This window comes from Stegodyphus dumicola, chromosome X2 (assembly GCF_044657685.1).
Source record: "Stegodyphus dumicola isolate Sdum_Otavi_A_Nest chromosome X2, ASM4465768v1".
NCBI classification, from domain to species: Eukaryota; Metazoa; Arthropoda; class Arachnida; order Araneae; family Eresidae; genus Stegodyphus; species Stegodyphus dumicola.
Window position 1 is genome coordinate 99,502,058 of NC_140781.1, and position 21,592 is coordinate 99,523,649.

The 21,592-nt window shown below is 33.4% G+C and overlaps 1 protein-coding gene across 12 annotated transcripts in view; it reads right to left on the reverse strand.

The window, feature by feature from the left end:
* LOC118187454 (uncharacterized) overlaps positions 1-21,592 on the reverse strand; it is a 533,306-nt gene that overhangs the window by 393,577 nt on the left and 118,137 nt on the right. The window contains exon 1 of one of the 12 annotated variants that reach the window (XM_085808874.1): positions 4,509-4,770. The exons of the other annotated variants lie outside the window; for them this stretch is intronic. The gene's annotated coding sequence lies outside the window, so the exon portion shown is untranslated. Of the gene's footprint in view, positions 1-4,508; positions 4,771-21,592 lie in introns of those variants that run through there. 12 annotated transcript variants of the gene reach the window in all.

The following is a 21,592-nucleotide window of genomic DNA, read 5'->3' on the forward strand; positions in this document are numbered from 1 at the left end:
AAACCCGGACTGCTAATACTCAGCGGTTTTATTTTCTCTGTCACTGAAACTTAGAAACTATATTCGGATGAAATTTAGGTGCAGATAATTTCCATTTAGGTGAAAAAATTACATGAGGCTAAGAAATCAAGGTTGATTTTTTGATTACGGCAAAGCACTCGAGGGGAATCTACCTAAGAGGAGGGATGCCTTCTTGAAGGTCTTTCTAGGGGAAACTGACTCGTATACACGTTACACATGGGGAAAATCACGAAAACGCCGATGCAACCAGCCCGTTAGCGGGATTAGAACCTCCAAGAAATCAAGGGCAGACTGTTTTCCTTGAACACTGTAACACACATTTCTGCTTAAGGTCTAAAAGATGCTTACTTCAGTACTTTTAAAATGATGTTAAATAAAATCTATAATGTTACTTAAATACCATCAAAATCATTCATCCTGGAATGCAAGTTTCTTTGTTCTTTTAACACAAATTTTACTTGATAAATAAGTAGTCTAATATAACAACTCATTCGTCTACTCAAAAATGTAAACATCCAAGGCGGCCGCCCTTATATATTAACTGCAGAGAGTTGCAAATTCGATTTATGAAGGGAAGCTATGGGTCCTTGTAAAGATATTGTTTTCTTCTTACATTTTCTGTCTAATATACAGTATACAGCATTATAATAATGGAAGTGATTGCACATAAATAACTTAAAGATAACAGATTAAGAATACGAACAAATAATAGAAAGTTTTGAGAAAATGGTTTATTAGATTTATGTTTAATTTTGTATTATTATTTTTAGTTTTAGAAATATAAACGAGTTTCCAGAAACAAAAAATCAGACTCTAATTGCACAAAGGTTTGATTTTAATTAATATCAATATTTTGCTTAGTGTACTGATGTAATTGTTTTAATATTTGGCATAAAACTGCTTAATTTAATTAAATCATCGTTCTTTTTTTTTTCCTCGCTCATGTTTTGTATTCTTAGTGCCCTCCCCAACTGCGTTTTCTTATGTTCTCGCGTTTTACTTTTTACTTCCTTGTACAAATTATTGTAATCGCAAAAATTTTCGGTTATCAGATTTCAATATTCCTTTTGGCCGTTCCCGAATCCATCTTGACTATTTTTTGAGTGGCATATGTAGGTAAAGACAGAATAAATGAAGTATTGTTGTATGTATTTGAAAGATATTTTTTCGTGACGTTTTCGCTTACTTACGTACTTATGTAAGGAGGTGCGTATGAATGTATGTTTGTTTTTCGCATAATTCAAAAAGATTAGCCGTGGAACCCTGAAATTTTGTTTATGGGACTGCTATAATATCTAGTTATAACATCTAGTTGTGCACCGCCCTTTTTTTTGGTTGCATCGGAAGAAACAAACGTGTGTGTATATACACCCACCCCTTACCAGCTTAAGCGTCTTTATCCGACTTTTATTTTCGCAATTGTTGGTCGTAGTCATATACTTCCAACTATAGAAGTGTTTAAAATGACAAAAACATTCATGTTTTGGCACCGTCAAACTTTAAAAAAAAAATTTCACCTTCGATAAACAACAAAATGTGACCTAATGCGGTCTTCCAGTTCCTGTACTTATACTTGGAAAAGTTTTATACTCATTATGAAAGCAAAAAGATGGATATTTGAACCCCGTACGCAAAAATTGACTGGGATATTTAATTTCAAAATTTGCCAAAATTCTGAAGTAATTTTCAACTTGCCTTGAGAGATCGATTAATTAATAGCAGGATCGATTAGACTAATTCGAGGAAATACGTTTAAATGATGAGCAGCAGAAATGTGTATAATTTAATAGGCCGCGCGAGTCATGTGAGGTCTAAATCAGATTTGTTCATTTCATTTATTGCATAAAAACTTTGTATTTTTAAAAATATTATTGATTTTAAAAATATTTATGATTTTAGTGTACTTTCCCCTTATATTTTTTATAATTTATTCCTTACCATTAGATACAGCTTTATATCAATGAACAGTTAACAATAATACAATATTAATAATTTTTTGTAATCAATGGAATCTTCATCATGTTCATAAATTGCCCGTGCACATTTTGGTGTCGACCTCTTGATCATCAATGACCTTTTAAAATTTCATCGACTCCCTTGGGAACTCCTAATTTGGATTAGTAATTCTACACTATGCCTTTATCCGGTGGTGTAAACATATATAATGTAATCTAGAAGATTATACAGCAGACACTTGCAATTGAACAGTTTTTATTCAATAGGTTATTAAACGGAAAAAAACCGATTTCCGAAATTTTAAATTTCTTTATATTTTATGTAAATACAGTAGACATATGATGTTAAAAGAATTTATTCAGCAGGCTATTTTGTAGAGTCATCAGGTTATTTTGAAGCGAGAGACAAGAAAAATGCGCAAGTCCCTCGCCTGGATCTCTCGAATACGCGCCGAGTGTGCTACCCTTTACAACACGGAGGCATGCAGAAAGGAGGGAGAAAATACCTTACAATTTAAGAAAAAATCCAATTTTCGAAACTGATTAAAAAAATTAATTTCAAGAAACTAATTAATCGAAGGAATTAGCGTCTCATCAGCTGAAAAGATTGGCTCTGTAAATAGGCTCTATGCGTTCAGACACATTTGAAAGTGAATTCACAGTTGTTCTGTCAAATGATAAACCTCGGGGAAGGGAAATGAAGCCTTAATCACTTGTCACAGGTTCATAAGGAATTGACTAGGCCAATATAATAAAGGATTAAAAGAATCGAAGTTTGTAACGTATTCAAAATAAAATTAAGGTGGTGAAAAATGTATAGCATTTTCATTTTAAAATAAAGGTAAATAGCTTGTATTTACGTTACCCATGGGAAAAATTACGAAAACTCTCATGCAGCCAATCCATTCACCGTGATTTGATTATACGCTGCGTTCAGCGGTTTTACAGCTCGGCCGTTAGTGACCTCGCATTTTTTTCAACGTAGGTAATTCGATTCAGCTCGGCTGATTGCAAGTATTGTAAACAAGATTACTACTTTGATCACTGCATTTCATCTGTGCTTCTGCCAAGTGTAACTGTTTGTATCACATTATAGTGACTCAAATGCGAGACATCTTCCTACAGTAAAATGATTTCCAGCAGTTCTTTTCATTCTTCTCTAATTTCTCAAAGATTCCATTTCAGTTATTATGTATTGACAACCAAAATATATTTTTTATATTTTCTTTTATTACTTTAGATTTTTTCAGCCAATACTGAGCTGTTTTGTTTACCATTTTCGTATAGCGATAACTAATTTAACGGATTTCTGTCAAGAATACTGCATAAGTTTTGCGGCGGTAAATGAACTGCCCTGTGGAAGACAATAACACAAAACTGATGTCAAATATCTACTCAGAATCAGTTCCTATCTGATTAAGAGGAGGGATGCCTTCGTGGAGAACTTTACGACAGAAACTGGCTCGTATATACATTACAGATGCAGAAAACCGCGAAAACGCCCATGCAGCCAGCCCGTTTGCGGGATTCAAACATCAAACAGAACTACCAGTGTAGCGACTTTACCTCTCGTCCGCTGGTGGGTCTCCAATTCAGTATGATTCACTAGCCAGTATGAAATCACACTGAATGCAAATGAGAGCTAGAAACCTAAAAAATACCTAAAAAATCTCACTAGACGCATTATTAGTTATTCTTTACGTTTAAATTTAGTTCAAATGCTTTTGCTAATCCCATGAAGAGCTTTCGGCAACCTGATAAATAATATAGGAATTATCTATTATTTACAAGGCCTACAGGCTATCACAGATTCTTTCATACATCCGGAGGTGGCAGTGTGATTTTGCCCGTTCCATCACAAGTTTTCAACGGCTGCACTCCGGGAATGAACTATTGGATTATTTGGACTACGAGAAGGAAAATAAAAGCTATCTGTCCAATGGATGAAATGCCGTCGTGGAAGAACTTCTGAGAGAAACTGTTTCGTATCACGTTATACATGGAGAAAACTGCAAAAAGGAAAATAAAAGCTATGTGTCCAATGGATGAAATGCCTTCGTTGAGGACCTTCTGATGGAAACTGGCTCGTTTTTCGTTGTGAATGTAGAAAACCACGAAAATTTTCATGCAGCCAACCCGTTCGCCAGAATGTGAACCCGAACTCAACTACCAGAGTTGAGTAGTCTTACCGCAGAAACCGCTTCAGAAATGGAAAGCCAAACCTCTCGAGAAGACTAAAACTAACGCTTTGAATTTGTATATAATTTGCCTTCATTTATACGAGTATTTATAAGTTTCACTTAATTATGCACATTTTCTAAACATAAACTAAATCGTAGCACCTATTACTACTGTTTACTAGCACCCAGATAAGTAGCACTGAGGATAGGAAAATTCTACTCTTCATTCGGAAGAGAGAGAATTTATTATAAGTTTATCTAAATAAAAGCAGATGAAACAATGCAACTTATTAAAGTTTAGTTAATATAAGATTTTATAGTTTTAAGTCAAAATGGAATATTGCTTGCTTACCTGGAGGATTTATCAGTAAAAATACAAAACATTTCAGCCAGAATAATAGCAGATGCTTTTGAAACTTCAATAAAACTGTTACTGCAGAATCTTTAGTATCAAACATCTTTAGCTTCAAAGTAAAGTTAAGTCATCAAAGTGATACTTCAAAAGAAAAATATAAACATCGAAGAATTTGAACCTGATTCACCATGTGAGAAGAAGTTACCGGAAATCTAGACGATTGGAAACAAAAGCAAATTTTGTGTAGTTTTAAAAGTCAATGTAACGACGAGCGTAACGTTCCTTACCCGAGTTATAAATTATACCTCGAAATGCGCCTTTAGTTTCGAAGAAACGATGCACGTTTACTGCGAGGATAGATTTTTGTTGACTGATAATAGTTGTTGTTTCCGAAATGACGATCTTAATAGAGGAATGTTGTCACCGTTATTTGAACAGCTTTTCAAAGATAATAGCAGAATCTTGGTACACCTGCAAAGAACAAATCTGCCAGGTTTGTCGAAGTTCCATTAAACTTTCCCGCGACCAGTAAAGGAAAACATGAGAATATTATCATCTGAAAGTTACCTATAAAGCAAGAATTTAGACTGAAGATTCAAAGTAAGATAGTCTTTCATGAGTTTTGCGAAAAACCAAAACCACATGCATATTTCTAGCATTTCCCTTCGAATAGCATTTAAGTTGAATTGTTATTAAGATATTTTCATGCATTGCTTAACTGGAAACAATGATTTAGTATATAATTATTCAGCATATTATATGTTTAGTATTTTATATCAAATCTATTACAGATACAGAAAGTCACGGGCAAGGTCCGTTGCTGAGAACATTCTGTTTGCAAATCGGCCGCTTGATTATCAAAGTCGAATATATCTGTAATATAATATCTTATTTTCTCTTATATCTGATAACAACAATACCTTGTAATAATAATAATAATAACGGAAAATTTAACACTATGTGGAGTAATAAATTACAGATATTACTATGCTTTAACTTCAAGCAGACAGAATACAAGAACAAACTCATGTAAGAGGGAAAAAACCAGAGAACAAAATAAAGGTTGAAATTAACCTAATATTGCATTAATGATTTGACAACTGGAAAGCAAATTTTGATACAAGAGAATAAGATGACATTAATTCTGAAAATTATGGTGCTGATAGTTAGGTTATTTTAACATGGCAAAGCACAGGAGGGTTAACAGCCTGAGAGCAGGTAAGCATTCATGGAGGACTTTCTAAAGGAAACTGACTCATATTTTTTTACAGATGGCGAAAACCCACCATGTAGTCAACTCATTCGCCAGAGTACGAACTCGGGTCAAACTATTAGTATTCAGAGGTCTTATGATCGCAATGGTACTTGGCTGGTTAATTTAAATATAACAAAAAAGGGCTGTCTTACTAAGGGAGATGCCTTTGTGGAGGACTTTCCAAAGACAACTGGCCCGTATCCATGTTTCACACGGGGCAAAACCATAAAGATGCCTTTGCAGCCAGCCGGGCGCATGGCGAATCCAACCCCGGTTGAAATAAAAGTATTCAGCAAAATTGCCGCTCAAGTTGCTAGTGCAGCAGAGAACGAAAATTTTTTTAACTGCTTTGAGTGTTTAATTTAATTATTAAACCTACTCGATAGTGGAAAAAAATATAATAGTGAAGACGATATGACATGCGCATTGTATGTTGTGAAATATTTACGGATCTCAAACGCTGGAAGCAAACACTGGTGAAAGTAAAATGATAAGCAAAGTGAGTCTGACTCTATACGTCGAAATGAATAAATCAGCAATAAATATCCAAATATGATACATTTAAAACAATGATAATGTAAAGAAATGCACAAAAACTAATAAATCGGTCGCTGAAGCTTTCCAAATGCTTTAAGTCCCAGTGTTATTCAGTTATTTAATTATGTTATCATTATAGAAAAGCTGTTCATAAGTACGAACTTTCGTACGCTCTGCACTGCAGTTTAAGCTTTGGTACGAAAAACATTATGGATTATGTAGTTAAAACAAGAATTTAATGTTAAACTACATGCGTTTTAAACAAACATGCTTTGCAAAATCGTTTTAAATCTAACAGATGGTTATTTCTAGAATATTTTCATTCCTAGAAAATAAAACGCATTCTTTCACATATGCATGAAAGACACGCATTTAGATCAGCTGTTCTTTAATGTTTTGGGTAGAGAATCTCTTTTTAGAATCAGTTTTTATGACAGAGCGTCTATTTCTTACAAGTTAATGATGTTTATAAATAATTTACGCGATTAGGGAAGGAGAGAGAATAATTAAGGGAATATGAAGAGTTATCTAAACAATTGCACAATGTCTATGCAATGAAACTGTATTAAAAATTACCATAATATCTCAATTTATCTTCAGCACTACCAATACACATTATCTTGTCAAAACTTGGCTATATATAACTGTTCTTCCAAAGTCTTATATATAAAATCATTTGTATTTTATACTATTTGTGAAAAACAATAAAGATCCATTCAATAAATTCAATTACTTTAATTTAATTGGCATTTACGTATTATCCCGTCGACCGAACAAGTTCGTTACTATTGAACCATGAAAGTTGTCGGAGATCTTGCCGATGTAGCACCAATCATTTCTGCGGAATTCTAAAGGAACTGGCTCCTCTTTAATTAATATACATATTTACACGAATTTATACATACATTTAATACACGAATGCACAATTAGTATTCTATCTGCTTCGTTTCTAGGCTTCGTAAAAAGACCTTAGTCGACATCTACTATTCTGCTAGGCCCTCCAGAACACTATGTGTTTAGAACACTATTTGTACTATGTGTTAGAACACTATGTGTTTAGAACACTATGTGTACATAAAAACTTCTCGTAGATTATTGCTCCAGTCTACTACTATTCTGTTGGCCATATTCAGCTGACCATATCATATCCATTAAATAAACCCTTTTATTGATGATAGGATCCCATAATTTAAAAAATAATCTACTGATTGCTATTCTGTAGTAGGCAGGTCCCAAATTTTAATAATTTTTTAAAAAATTGTAAAGAAGTACAGCAATAATAATTAATTGATATTCTTGTTCATAAAAACAAAATGTGGCTTAACTTATCAAGAATCAACTGGTTTACATCAAACAAAGCAGCAGATGTTGTAAGTGTTCTGTGTCGTCACGCTTATGCATAAAATGCGTGATATCGAGTTGCTTGGCGATAGTTTCATAATCGGCGAGGTAATATATAAGTACAATTTAATATTTACATCTCATTAAATTTAAATATGTTTTCATTAATTTTTACTCGAAATTTTTTAATTTACAGTAGAAGAAAATTTTAATTTAAATTTTCTAACTACGGTGCAGCTAAAGTGCACTGTAATGCAACAGTAGGTTTTAATTAATGTATAAAATAAAATGATGTATAAACGTATCATGTGTGTGTGTGTGTGATTATGGCAAAGCCTCGAGGGCTATTTGCCTAAGAGGAGGGATGCCTTCGTGGAGGACTTTCTAAGGGAAACTGGCTCGTATACACGTTACACATGGGGAAAACCACGAAAACGCCCATGCAGCCAGCCCGTTCGCGGGATTTATAAACGTATCATGAGATAATTATGACAATTTTCTTATTTTAGGTTCAACTGATAATATTGCAGGCGATTATCTTATTCTGCACTTAACTTTTTTTTTTTTTAATCTCTATGAAAATTGATGAAGAATACAACTTTATATATATATGTAATTGAGGAAAACAGCAATAATAATTTAATCATTTACAGTTCGCTCTAAAGAGTCAAATCTATGACGACCACGTATTTCGCCGAGTTTAAGCTAGATTTTTTTTCTGTTCATGCTGAACACATTCAGAATCCATTTAAATTTATTAAACATCTTCTCTTGGTCTCTTGGAAAATAATGTCCCCACCAGTTCTTCAAAGCTTTGAGATACGCCAAAATATTATTTTGTATATTTTTCAAATTTAAGGTTCATTCAAGGACCTTCTTATTTGAGAAAAAGCAGTGGCCAACTTGCTCTCCCACGCACTCCAACCAATATAATACAAGTTTCGTCTTGCAAGATAATTCTTGATAATTGCTTCGACAGCTATGGAATACCTTTCTTGATATATTAGCTTCTTCATTTCATTTATTTTGCAAAGATGTTGGCCATATACGGCAGTAAACACATACAGTATTTACCATTTAAAACCTTTAACAGTAGAGCATTACAGTTTATCAAAAATTCTGTTACCTCTGAAGGCAGTTTTTTTCAAACGTGTCAACACTTTCCTCAAGATTATCTCCAGCGGGACGGCACTCATGGTGTATTTTCACATCTTCACGCATTAGCCTGCTTCTGAAAAGCCTGCTTTTAAAAGGTCGTGATCTTACATAATTTTTTGGTTATTACTCAACCCTACCAAAAGCTCATTATTCTCGAAGCAAATATGCGTTTATGAAATACAATGGCTGCTTGCTACGTTTCGATGACTTACCTTTAATTCTGGGAACAGCAGCACAGTTGTAACCCAACATTTCCTTTGCACCATCAACAAATATTCCAATTGTTCCAAGGAATTTTATCTCATGAAAAGAATTCATCCGAAAGATTGAATATCACTGTAAGCTCTCAGTTCTTCAGTCTCCAATGTGTTGGTTGGTAATGGTCTTTAAAGAAAGTTCGCTATGTTTGTAAGCAAACATAATGAAGAAATACATTAAAACTACTAAACCGGCAACACCAATCGATTAAATCATTAATAGCATGAATCTCGTACATCTGATACGATTGATACATGTCTCATTCACATCATCAATTGTATTGTTGATTCGTCTAGCGGCATAATTATTTGACAAAGGAATGTTGAATATTAAGAGTTTTTTCACCAAGAAATCTCTTGACAATATCAATAAACAGAGTTTAATAAATTTGAGCCACACGGTAACTTATTAGGTGGGAAGCTTCCAGTACTTTATCTTCATTTATTTTAGCAATACTTAGCATAGTTTTCTATGAAGCCAAAATTTCCTTTCGGTTTTCCGTTTAAAAAAAAAAAAAAGAAAGAAAAGTAGACGGTTTTTCATTCAATTCTGGCTGGTCTTCGTCGAAATGACGCTTAGCAGCAAATGTGAAAGGGTCGGTCAGCGTATTTTTACAAATCACACAGACCCAGACGGACCATCATTTATTTTTGTGAATCCCATAAAGTAAATATTTCTTATTTTTGTTTTCTGTTTAGAAGAGTTCCAAACTTCTGTCACATTTTAAAAACAATAATCAAGGTAGTGCCGCAAAATCAGAACTCACGTAAAAGTTGCTAAGAAATCAGAAAAATCGAGGAAGAATCGCTAAGAAATCAAAGTTATTGCTCTGAAAACTCTGAAGTGATTCAAATCGAAACTCTCTACTTATATAGGACTTTGATTTTTTAAGTTGCGAAAATGAGCGAGAAATTTCTCCAGTGGATGGTTATATATATATTTATTTAACTATAACAAAGCACACGAAGGCTATCGGCCTTCATGGAGGACACTGTAAAGGGAACTGGCTCGTATGTACGCTACACTTGGAAAACCCGCTAAAACCAACCATGCATCCAGCCCATTCACTTGAGTTAAAACCCCCCCTTCGTCGAACTAACAGTACTCAAATGTTTTAACCGCTTGGCCACTGCTTGGTTAGGTTAGGTTTTTTGAATATAGTAAAGCCAGGAGTGCTATCTGCCTAACAGGAGGGATGTCTTCGTAGGTTACTTTCTAGGGAAAACTGCCTCGTATTCACGTTACATATTTGACAGTGGTTGGAATTTCTAGAACAGAAGAAATCAGTCGACCATTCCAAGAAATCAGTTGGATATTAAGTTCTTTGAAAAGCCATTTAAAGTCAGCACGAAACAGACTAGCAGCCTACTTAGTGTCGCCTTCCGTCCGTCTCGGAATATCCAATAATTTTGGAATCGTCCAATAATTTCGAAGCTACTTGTTGCAGAAAGATCGAAGTGGCGCAAAATTCAGCTTTGCAAATTTCCTTTCAGAATATAATTTCTGTATAATTTCTTGTTTTCCTATTTTGATTCTACTTTATGCTTCTTATTCTTCAATTTTCATCCAAATTTTAATTATTCTTTTTTTTTTCTGGAGAGCAGACGAGCCCTTGGGAAGTGAACTCAGAGAGCATAGATTGGGAACTACTGATCTAGATAATTTTTTTATAGGTACAAGACTATTCTTTAAAATAAACGCAACAAAACAGAAGTTCATAATTCAGTAATAATTTGTAAGGAAAATGTTCTCCGTGTTTTCGCATTCGATCAAAATACATAACAGGTCTGAAATATTTTCATTGATTTTTATTTTAAATATGTAAGCATAGAGCACAATTTTAAATTTTTAAGCTTAAAAGCTGTTTAATTTAACGTATTTCTATTCTTATTCATATACGTAAAGCATAATTTCCAAACTGTAAAAATGACAGAAGAATTAAACTTCTGTTTATTGCCTTTTCGTTTCTTGATTACACTTGAGGTGTTTACTTTTGCATGACGTCACTGTCTTTCTGCTTAAAAGCAACTTCTTTCCTTTTCTATTTGTGTCACCTCATATTAATGTTCTCTCTTTGCAATATCAATTTCATGAATTAACATCACAAGACCCATTGTGGGTATATTTTTCAGGTTTACGAGGAAACACAGAGCTGAGTAACAGAAACCCTGTATAAACACGGGACGTAGCCCTTTGTGTCTTCGTTTTGCCTGCTTCTTTAAGTAATTGACGTCTGCGGAGGAAAGAGCCTAACGTTGTTTGTCTTCAGACCAGAATACATATAAAGCGTCGAAAACAAAATATGGAAAACACGAAATAGCATTTCTCGTAAACTGCCAGACGTAATAGAAATTAAAGTTACCAGTCTGTATAGAATTTGAATTTCTTGAGAAAATTACTGTTTGTGTCAGTGTTTTATTTGAAGTGTTAAATATGTTTTATCTATTTAATAGCTAACAAAATAGCCGCAGATATTCTTTTTCACTTTTCATATCCTGCATTTTAAACTTACGTGAAAACAATTACTTAATTTTCAACAACGTGAGATAAAATTTTTTCATCGTAATAGATTGCTTGCTTGAGCAAAATTTCTTCTTTGCTGCATTTTTCTCCCGCCTCATATTTTGGCTCAGAATAAAAATTGTTAAACAAGATCGTCATGTAGTATCCACAGCCTTAGTATTACTGTACTTCAAAGGGAGGAAATGCCGTACTTCTTAAAATTTAATCTAGATAAAGAAATTTTTCTCCCAGTTGGTTGCTTAATTTTTATCCAACGGATATTTTTATGATTTTGGCTATTATTTCTCAATGTTTCAAAAACTGGAAATTTAGCGTAAATTTCGAAATGACGCATTTGCATACTTAGATTTTCTAACCTCGACATGTAGCATTTGAATGTAAGTTAGAACATCAAAATCAGGATTAATTAGACCCACCGAAAAAATTTTTACCCCTCCTGAAGAAGAGGTACCTATGTTAATTGTTTTCGAAATGGGTGGATTTTTGTTCACAACCTAAGTAGAATTAAGTTTGCTTTTTTTTGCCTAATTTTAAGTTTTACACCATTGGTTTGTTTCTCCTTCAGTCTGACATGCACATAATTTAACTGTGTAAAGATTGCTTTCGTAATGTGGGTGAGTCTCACGTCGAGCCAGGATGGGGAAGATGTGATTCGAACTCCAACGAGGGCATGATTCATTTTTGATTAACTCGCTCTCGAAAAAATCTAAGTTTTTAAAGTGGCGTCAGAATTAAAATGTGGAGACGATAACTCGTCACAATTTGGATTAGGTCGATTGAGTTTCGGACCTCTCTCTGACGGATGTAAGGAATTATCATATTTCGCAGTATCTGCTGTCGTAGAGTAAGTGGTGATTATATCTTGCTAGCAAGCAGAAGAACCCATTTATTGATTTCTAGCAGAAACACATTTGATTTCCCATGCTTTCTTTCTTCAAAAAAACCTAACAGACTTTACAACTAAAAATTTAGGTTTACACATGGGCGTGCCATAATGAAGATATTTTTCATTGAATTCCCTACATTCTTAACCTGGAAATTTAAGAAGGTTTGGCATTTAACAAATCAACGTAACTTTTTAACGGTATTTTTAATTTAGGTTGCATTAAAAAAACTAGAGGGAACTGAATATGTTGAACACTACTATGAATAAAAAAGTCGCCCAGCCGGATATGGTGGTCAGGGAAGCTGACTGCAATGCTGAGGGGCCTGGATTCGAATCCCGAAGAAGGCATGGTTGTAACTGTTTGTCCCTTCATAGGAAAGGCGACGATGGCCCACCTATTAGATGATGTGGTGGTCTCTTTATTAATAAAGAGACCACCACATCCGGCTTTGTATAGATTAATGGACTGGGTTACATTTGTAATTGTTCACAATCTGCCATTAGAAAAAAACTATGAATAAAAATGCAGTAGAAAATATATCATAATAAAAGGCAGCTAATTTCGTTTATAGATTAAATGTAATGAATAAATGAGATTCAAATACCAAGGGAAAAAGATATAGATTTTTGGAACCCCAGCGTCATTCATTTTCTCTAAAGCTGGTACATATTCCACTACATATTTTTGGTACATATTCCACTAAGAAAACGACAGATATAAGTATTAATTAGGTGCATCGAGTCCAATAGTAATTGAGAAAATTCTCCTTTGAAGTCATAAACAGCGAATTCATTTTCCTCTGGCTTCTCGTTTTCCGATGTAAAGTGACCTAGGAGAATACTTTTTGCCGTGCTCGTTAGCTTTAAGACACAATTCTTGAAATCTGTCTAAAATACATAGGATGTAAAAGTTTACTACCTATTTCGATGCTGACTGAAACTGCGCTGAAATAATTTTGAATCGGTTTATAGATTTTAAACTTGCCACCTATCCTCAACTGATTCTTAATGAATTAAGTAGAGTGCAAGAAAAAATAATCTTCTATAAATATTATGTAGTTTATTAATAACGTTATGTAGCGTACTTAATATTAGTTATTCATTCAGTGGTTAGGTTAGGTTAAGTTATTCGAATATGGCAAAGTCCCGAGGGTTGTCTGCTTAAGAGGAGGGAGGCCTTCGTGAAGAACGTTTTGAAGGAAACTAGCTTATGTGAAACTCTAATTCACGTTACACACTAGTAAAACTACGAAAAATCCATTCACTTGGGATCGAACCCAAACCAAGGCAACCTACCAGTATTCATTGTCTCAAAAGCTCGCCACTGGTGAGGCTTTTAATTTAGTGAGTAAGAATTTTTGGTACATATTCTGTAAATAGTCACCGTTATGCTGCTGATTCGTTACAATAAATATTTTTTTAGAATGTCTTTATACCATGAAAAAAATTCATTAATAAAAGTCAGTTCTAATTATTACTGTTTTTCACAGTAAAAAAAAAGAAATATAAGACAAGACAGTTTAATTTCGATTTCGGGAATTTAAAAGAGAAATATTTATTTTGACTTCTCTTGAATTCCAAATCTCAATTTGAATCGCCATTGCAATTACAATGGATAGTATGTCAAAAATACTTATTTTCAAGTTACAGAATAGATAAGTTCTTAATTAAGTAGATACAATAATATTTTTGCAGCATTTCAATTTTTTTTCTCTTTTTTAACCCTTTGACTGCTATGGGCTCGTATATACGTCTAGCAAAAACCATCGGTGTGGCCTATTGGCGCATTTGCGCGTCCGGCTCAAGCCATCGGTAAAATAATTCCGACGCAGATTAAACATTTTAGAAGTAAAATCGTTCAGCCTGCAAAGAATTGCATGTTTTTCTTTATCCATTGAGCGATTCTTAAATATTTTCTGTGTTTATACTCCACAGCACACTTGAAACTAAACTCTGAGGCACTGTTGTGCTCTTTTGACTTCCGTAAACATCCATTTCTGCTGAAAGAGATTACAAAATACACGGAAAACAGACATTGCTTTTTGATTTATTTTTTTTTTAACCTCCCGCCAACCTATATACATTGGTGGAGGAGATAATCGATCCAGAAATTCGATAATGAGTTTTCAGTGAATAAGCACAAATTAGGGTCCCCTCAGCATGTTTTTACTATTTTTAGAATGATGTCATCTGTTTGTGTGTATGTGTGTGATGTTTTCTTCGCCCACGATAACTCTCACATGAATAAAGAGTTGATTATATTTGGGGTAAAACTGGACAAATCATAGTATGTACTTTACACGAAACTCATAACAGTATTTAACGGGCAACTGGAAGTGGTATTTTACTTGAAACCGAAAACAGTTTTTAATGAAAACCTGTACGAAAATGCAACGCAAAACTTTCCAACTTTAATATTTAAGATTTTTATATCAACGGAAACAATACATTAGATTTTGGCTTAAACTGATAAACCGAAAGTGATACTTTACTTGAAGCTCTGAATAGATTTTCGTGAAAATATATCTTATGAGATAATCCAAAACTTCTCACACATTTGCTATTTAAAACTTGAATGGGATTGACAACAACATATTGCATTTAATAAGTATAAAATATATTCTTGGAATTATGCCAAAAGCGAAGAGAAAAAGTTTATTATGAAGATGAGCTTTCGTTATAAAACAAATGCATTAACCTCAATCCGAAATCCTTTTCACTCCTGTGTCGAATCACTCTAAAAGGATGCTGTCACCAAATGTTATCTGTATGTACTATTTTTAAAAAAATGATACAGTAAACATAAATAATATCGCGAACATTATAAAAATGTATGACAGCACTCTATTGGGAATTCTAAAAGTATGCTGCTTTTACAGATTTTGTGATTTTGCTGTTAAATTTTATATGACGTAAGTGCAAAGAAAGTGGTGTTTAATAAATAAACCTAAAAGAATAAATAAAAAAGTTGTCATCTCAATTAAGAAAAGTAAAGACTGATCTCATGAACTGAGAAAAGACTGGAAGAAAGGGTATGGAAAAAAGATATTAAAATTCTGTCGGGATTCTAAGGGAAATGCTGCTTTTATAAATTTTCTGGCTAGTTAATCATTGATTTGTGAATCCGAAACACTATTATGACCATAATATATTACAATCAATGCGGTATTTGCAGATGAACGGATGTGTTCATGAGCATATAAAGTTATCATTTTTCATTGTATGGGAGAACAGAATAATAAATTCGAGCAGTGTTTATAGTTAAAACTGAGCTGTTAAATTTATAAACATATTCAATTTTAAAAAAATAAACAACCAATTAAACGCTTTCAACCGCAATAAGCTCAAAATAAAATATCTCTTGATACTTTACTTAAAGCGCGTTTCTAATTAACACAAGAAATTGGCGGAAGGTCACGTGCTGGTCATATCAGGGTTTCTTCCCCCTCATTTTTTAAACAATAATACACTCAATGCTTCGGACTCTAACAGTTTAACATCTCTCTTGTTTATTAAACTGCATTTTCAAAAAATGAGAAACTTTTATTAACGTAATCGGTTACAGAATATTTTTTAAACAATTAAGTATTAAACTTTAGGATTTCCAACAGTATTAGTGTTATAAGGTTTCATTTTAATTTTCTAACCATTTATTTTAAGTTACTTTCCTATTAAGTCTCGTTTCATTTCCCGGCTAGAATATAAATTTCCAGAGCGCGCGATATTCAAATTAGAAAGAAGGTCCTGCGTGCTTGAAGGTCACGTTGCTAACTTCGATTCTCTCGATTAGAATTCTGCAGCGTTGAATTATTCTTTCCGTTAAGCTTGTTTACACCGACTTCAGTCAAAGCCAGCTTGCGCGCTAGTTAAACTGTGCTATAATTAAATTTCACTAATTTTAGTTTACGCATTATGTCTTACGTAATACGTACGTTTACATTAAACGTAATTTACGTTTCATTAATTCCTCGACAGATGGCGTTTCATTCGTTTCCGCACTGCTATTTCCATTACTTTCCGTGTAAGTATGGTTTTGCTTCTTTCACTTTTACAAAAATTTTTATTCCTGGAGAACAGAGACCTAGGAATCACCCTCAAAATCGACAGTGTTATTCATAATCGGTTAATGTTCTAACTTATTTTTCATCGCCAAGTATATCTTGCAGTTAAGATTAATATCGTTATTGGTTCTTCTTTTATTACTCTCTGCGTGTTGAAAATGTATTTATGAATGTAGTTAAGACAAGGACAGCATTTGCAAGATATTTAATGATTATCATTTCTTACCTTAGTCTTTCAAATTCTGTTCCAATATATGATTGTGACATATCTTATTCAATGTGCTAAGGCTTTAGATTCGGGTAAAATGATTTAATTTAATGATGTCTGAGAGATTCTTTTGTAAGGAATTAAATGCATTCATCCCATGTGTCCCTGCTCTGCAATTGTAGCACAAAGTCTCAAGTTCAATTCCCAACAAAGTCACGTTTGTTTTTCAAGATGTCCTTTACGCAAACGCTTATTTTTCAAGATTTGTTTATGGTAGAAATTCAGTGAGAAATTTCAGTATCATTTTTAAAAATACAGTAACTGCACACTCAATTTTCGTTTTACTCACTCACAAACAACTGACGTGTAACCATTTTTGAGTTTGGCTGTCTATATGTAAAACGACACACCGGAAAATCTATCTTTAATCAAATTTTGGTTCCCAGAGCTCTAACTTATAATTTAGTGGAATCCTTTTTTCATAAAGAAATGGATCTTCACATGATCATTTTTTACTTCACCTTGAGGTTTCATAAAGAAATAGTTCATCAATGGTCACGCAGTAAAATCGTTGAGCACTGGTGGTTCGACTAGAATTCAAATTTCTGAGAACGGGCTGACTGCATGGGGAGTTTTTGTGGTTTCCTCCAAAATGCGAGCCAGTTTCCCTCAAAATATCTTCCATAAAGGCATACCTTCGCTAACGAAGATAGCCCTTACGTGTTTTGCCATCATCTAAATGATCCAATATATTTATTAAGGAATAGTTCCCACGAACGAAAGACCACTACTAGTTTGACCAGGATTTTAAATCCCAGCGAACGGGTAGGCTGCATGAAGATTTTCCCACTTTTCTCATGTTTAACGCAGATATGTGACTTTCCTTTAAAACGTTCTGCGTGATGGCATCCCTTCCTTTAGAAAAATAGCTTTAAAGTTCTTTGCTATAAATTAAATAACCCAGACTGATCATAAAGGAATAAAAAATTATTATAGCACTCACTGTGTACTTTACTTGTATACAAATCAGCACATAAGTATATTGATAGAGAGCTTATACAATGAATAAAATAATAATTTTCACGCCCTGCTTAGAATGAAAATTTTAATAGGTTAAGAGCCTTTTTTTTAAATCAGCAGTCTATACTTACGTATTTCTGTCATTATAAACTTCACTCCCTTTTTAGTAAATCGTCAACACTATTAAAAAAGCTCGAATCTGCATTTCTCTTAACCCCCTTCCGCCAAACATACTTCTATATATTTTCTAGGTGCGAAAAGAGATAGATGAAGTTCTCCTTAATTCATATAAAAGAAATATTATTTACAAGTCAAAAACGTGATTTTTCTCTACACCCAAATCCAAGGCAAATATCTAAATACATTTTTCTCGAAACAAAAAATTTGCAGATTCGTAGTTTTAACGTGTATAGAAAACATACAAAAATTTAATTTAGAAAGGATTACTAATGATGTAACTTAGATGCTCACTTGATCTTACATTCTTGCGCTCCTATGTTTCGAACTAATTAAGGTATTGAATTTAGCCCAAGGTCTTGGCCACATAAAGATAAATGTTTTTAATATTATTCCGAAGAGTGAATGACAGTAGTTCAAGTTACAGAGTTCACCATCACCTCGCATAAATTATGTCTAAATATATACTTTAAAGCTGCATACGCAACAATATATTAATTCATCTTCAAACTAGAATAAAACATCGTCACTATAAATATCCTAAAAATAAAATACATATAGGAGATATTACAAGGATGTCTGAATTTCATGGCAGCCATACCACTATTAAATATCTTTTAATACGATAAACTGCCGGTTTCAAATAGCATTTTGTGGCAAATGTTGCAGCAGTAAAGGCACTGATGAAAGTTGAAAACAGTTTCACCTCAAAAAACTGCACAATTGTTATACTAGACACATATGAAATACCGAGTAATAGTAATTAAAGTTGCTTGTTCGGAAAATTCTACAGCTATAACTGTTAAGAAGATTAACACAAAATTTACTTTCGGTTGTCAGAAGGGTGTAGAAAAGGACAGGGTAGAAAAGGTTATAAAAGCTCGTTAGGGGGTGCTTTACGATAAAATATATAAAAAAGTGTCGGTTAAATAAATTTAACAATACACCCAAGGCATAACATTTACAATAGCGTTTGCAGGTGTTAAAAAGGAAATTAAAAAAATAACAATTCGATTTCTGCAAGCAAAGAAAACATAATCCGATTTAGTGCAAGAATTCCAGCGTACCATTATACGATTCAGAACTTAAATACCAGTCATGCTCGTGCGGGACATACTAAAGAATATATTCAATTTTTGTTTCATCTTGAATTAGCACAAATCGCTACTCTTCCTGTATGATGTTTTCGTCTACGGTAAGGTATGGTCCTCCACTTTTGCTAAAGGTGCAGCATTTCTGCAAATAAACATTCTCTAAGGGGCCTCACAACCAGAAATCACAAGGACTGAGAACAGGACAGCTTAACTGCTAGACGATAGAAAAGAACCACTAACTATGTCTGCAATAAAAATCATTGCACACAACATCCAGCATAGATGGGAGATCTATCATATCGAATAAAAGTGACAGGTGTTTAGGCACTATCATTGCTACCCTTCCGCTAAAACAAACGCATGCATCATGCTATGATAACTAACAGCTGTTACAGATTTCGTAGCAGGGCTATTAGCAGTAAATTTCTCAGAGAAGAATGGCTTATGAATAAATGTGGAACAGACCCATTAGAGACTGCAGGTAAATGAAGAAACATTCCCGGAAAACACATGGAATTTTATTGTATTTATTTTTTGGAGGCAAATATGACAGTTTTGAGTTTTCTAAGTGTCGTTTAAATAAACTCCAGAGGATACTATTTTTTCTGAATTCCTCTCTAATGTTTGTAAAAGATATAATAAATGTTTAAAATACTTTACCTGATTTATTTCATTTATTTAATGAATTCCTACTTAAGAAGCTTCCTATAAGACACTCTTTCCTCTGCTGAATTTCTTTCCTCATCTTTTAAATAGTGTATGTTTAAATTTGCCTCTAGTGTAGAATTGGGTGCTCCTTCGATTAGCGACAATTTTTTTTTTAATTTTAAACCTCACTTCTGGTTACCATGATAGTTTTAACTTCTCGATTTTATTTTAATGAAAATAAATTGATGTGTACATGGACAAATTTAAGGCAATGCGCAATGCCTAGTTTGTGCAATTCTAGGATTTTTTTTAAGTGAAAACAGATCGATGTGTACATGGACACACAGTTTGTGCAATTCTTTGACTTCTTACTTTGGTTTTGTGTAGCGGCCATTTTGAAATTGTACCATCTTGGCGTCAAAAAAGAATCGCCAAAAATCAAGGGGCACCCAACTGTAAACTTTTACCTTAAATTTTGTAATTTACCAATTAAGAGTTACAGCAAGCCCTGAAAATGCCAACTTTAATTACGATTACCCTGTACATGAAAACGTATTTCATGATATAAATGATCATCATAACTGATCAACGTCATGAAATTATAATTCTTAAATTCAGTTAATAAAATAGAATTAGTGGGGCATTCTGAATATAAGCTTTAGATTTAATAACGCTAATTTCCAATTTTTAGGCTAGACAGAAAATTATGCTTTATTCTTTTTCGCTAAGGACCCAAAGTTTTCATTAGTCTCCTGTGCTTTGACTGAAATTCTTAAGAACAAAAAACCTGTGAGGTCCATGGAATAGAAACCCACAAACGACCACATTACAAGACTTCTTAAGAAATACAAGCATCAGTAATACTAAATTTTGAGAAAGAGATTTTGCTTGCTTTTGATAAATTTTAAAAAGAAATCAATGCATTTCCCTAAGTAAAACGCTCTACAATTTATCTTCGCGTTGGCGTTTGAGTCCAGAATCTAACTTACAATGTCTTATAATTCAACTTATAATGACTTATTTTTATGATGATTTAGTCTCAAAAGGTTTAACATCTCAACAATCAGGCCATCGGCACTGTCATTTCATCTGAATAATTCTGCATGTTCTGAAGTATATAATGATCATGGCATTATCCTCATCCTACTTTGATTTTGAATTATTCCTGCCGTGTTTCATCAAAGATTGTGATATAACCAATAAATAAAATATTTATGAATTTAAATATCACATTGGGCATATGTTTAAAAAGGAGTGCATTCGTTTTAAAAAGAAAACACTGCATTTAGGGTGCATATAAGAAAATCCTCAAAACAAAAAGTTGTAAAAACCACCCTGTTTCGTCGGAAATAAAATTCCAGAGATTTAGACGAATTAGTCATTAGTGTGTAGGATTGAACTGCTTCTTGCAATCATTTAATAATGAAAATGTATCTTTTTTCAACATACGTTGCAAGAAGCAGAAAGTTATGAAAGAACTAAATAATTTAACGAGCGAAACAACATTACATAAATGTGAAATCACATAGTTTTATGAGATTTCAATACTAGAACGCAATAATAACAAATAAATGGAATACAGAATCTGTATCAAAATGTACTGAAAATACTTCGGCTTTATAAGCAGTGCCCATCACTATATTTTATAACGCTTATATTTAAAAGTTTTAAACCTTAAGTTTTACGTTAATTATTCCACTATTTGTATTATTTTTGTCTCTACTGTCACTTCTTTCGTCAGTTCCCAGCAGGTTCGTCAGCTAATATTTTATTTAATTACTTAGTATAAACAATCAGCTTTGTGCTACAGAAAGGAACACACTGACATCATAACGATGAAAACCACTCTCCGTAACTTGAACACCTCTGAGCGACACAATAAGACCGTTTAACGCTGGCAGTTTGACCTCGGTCA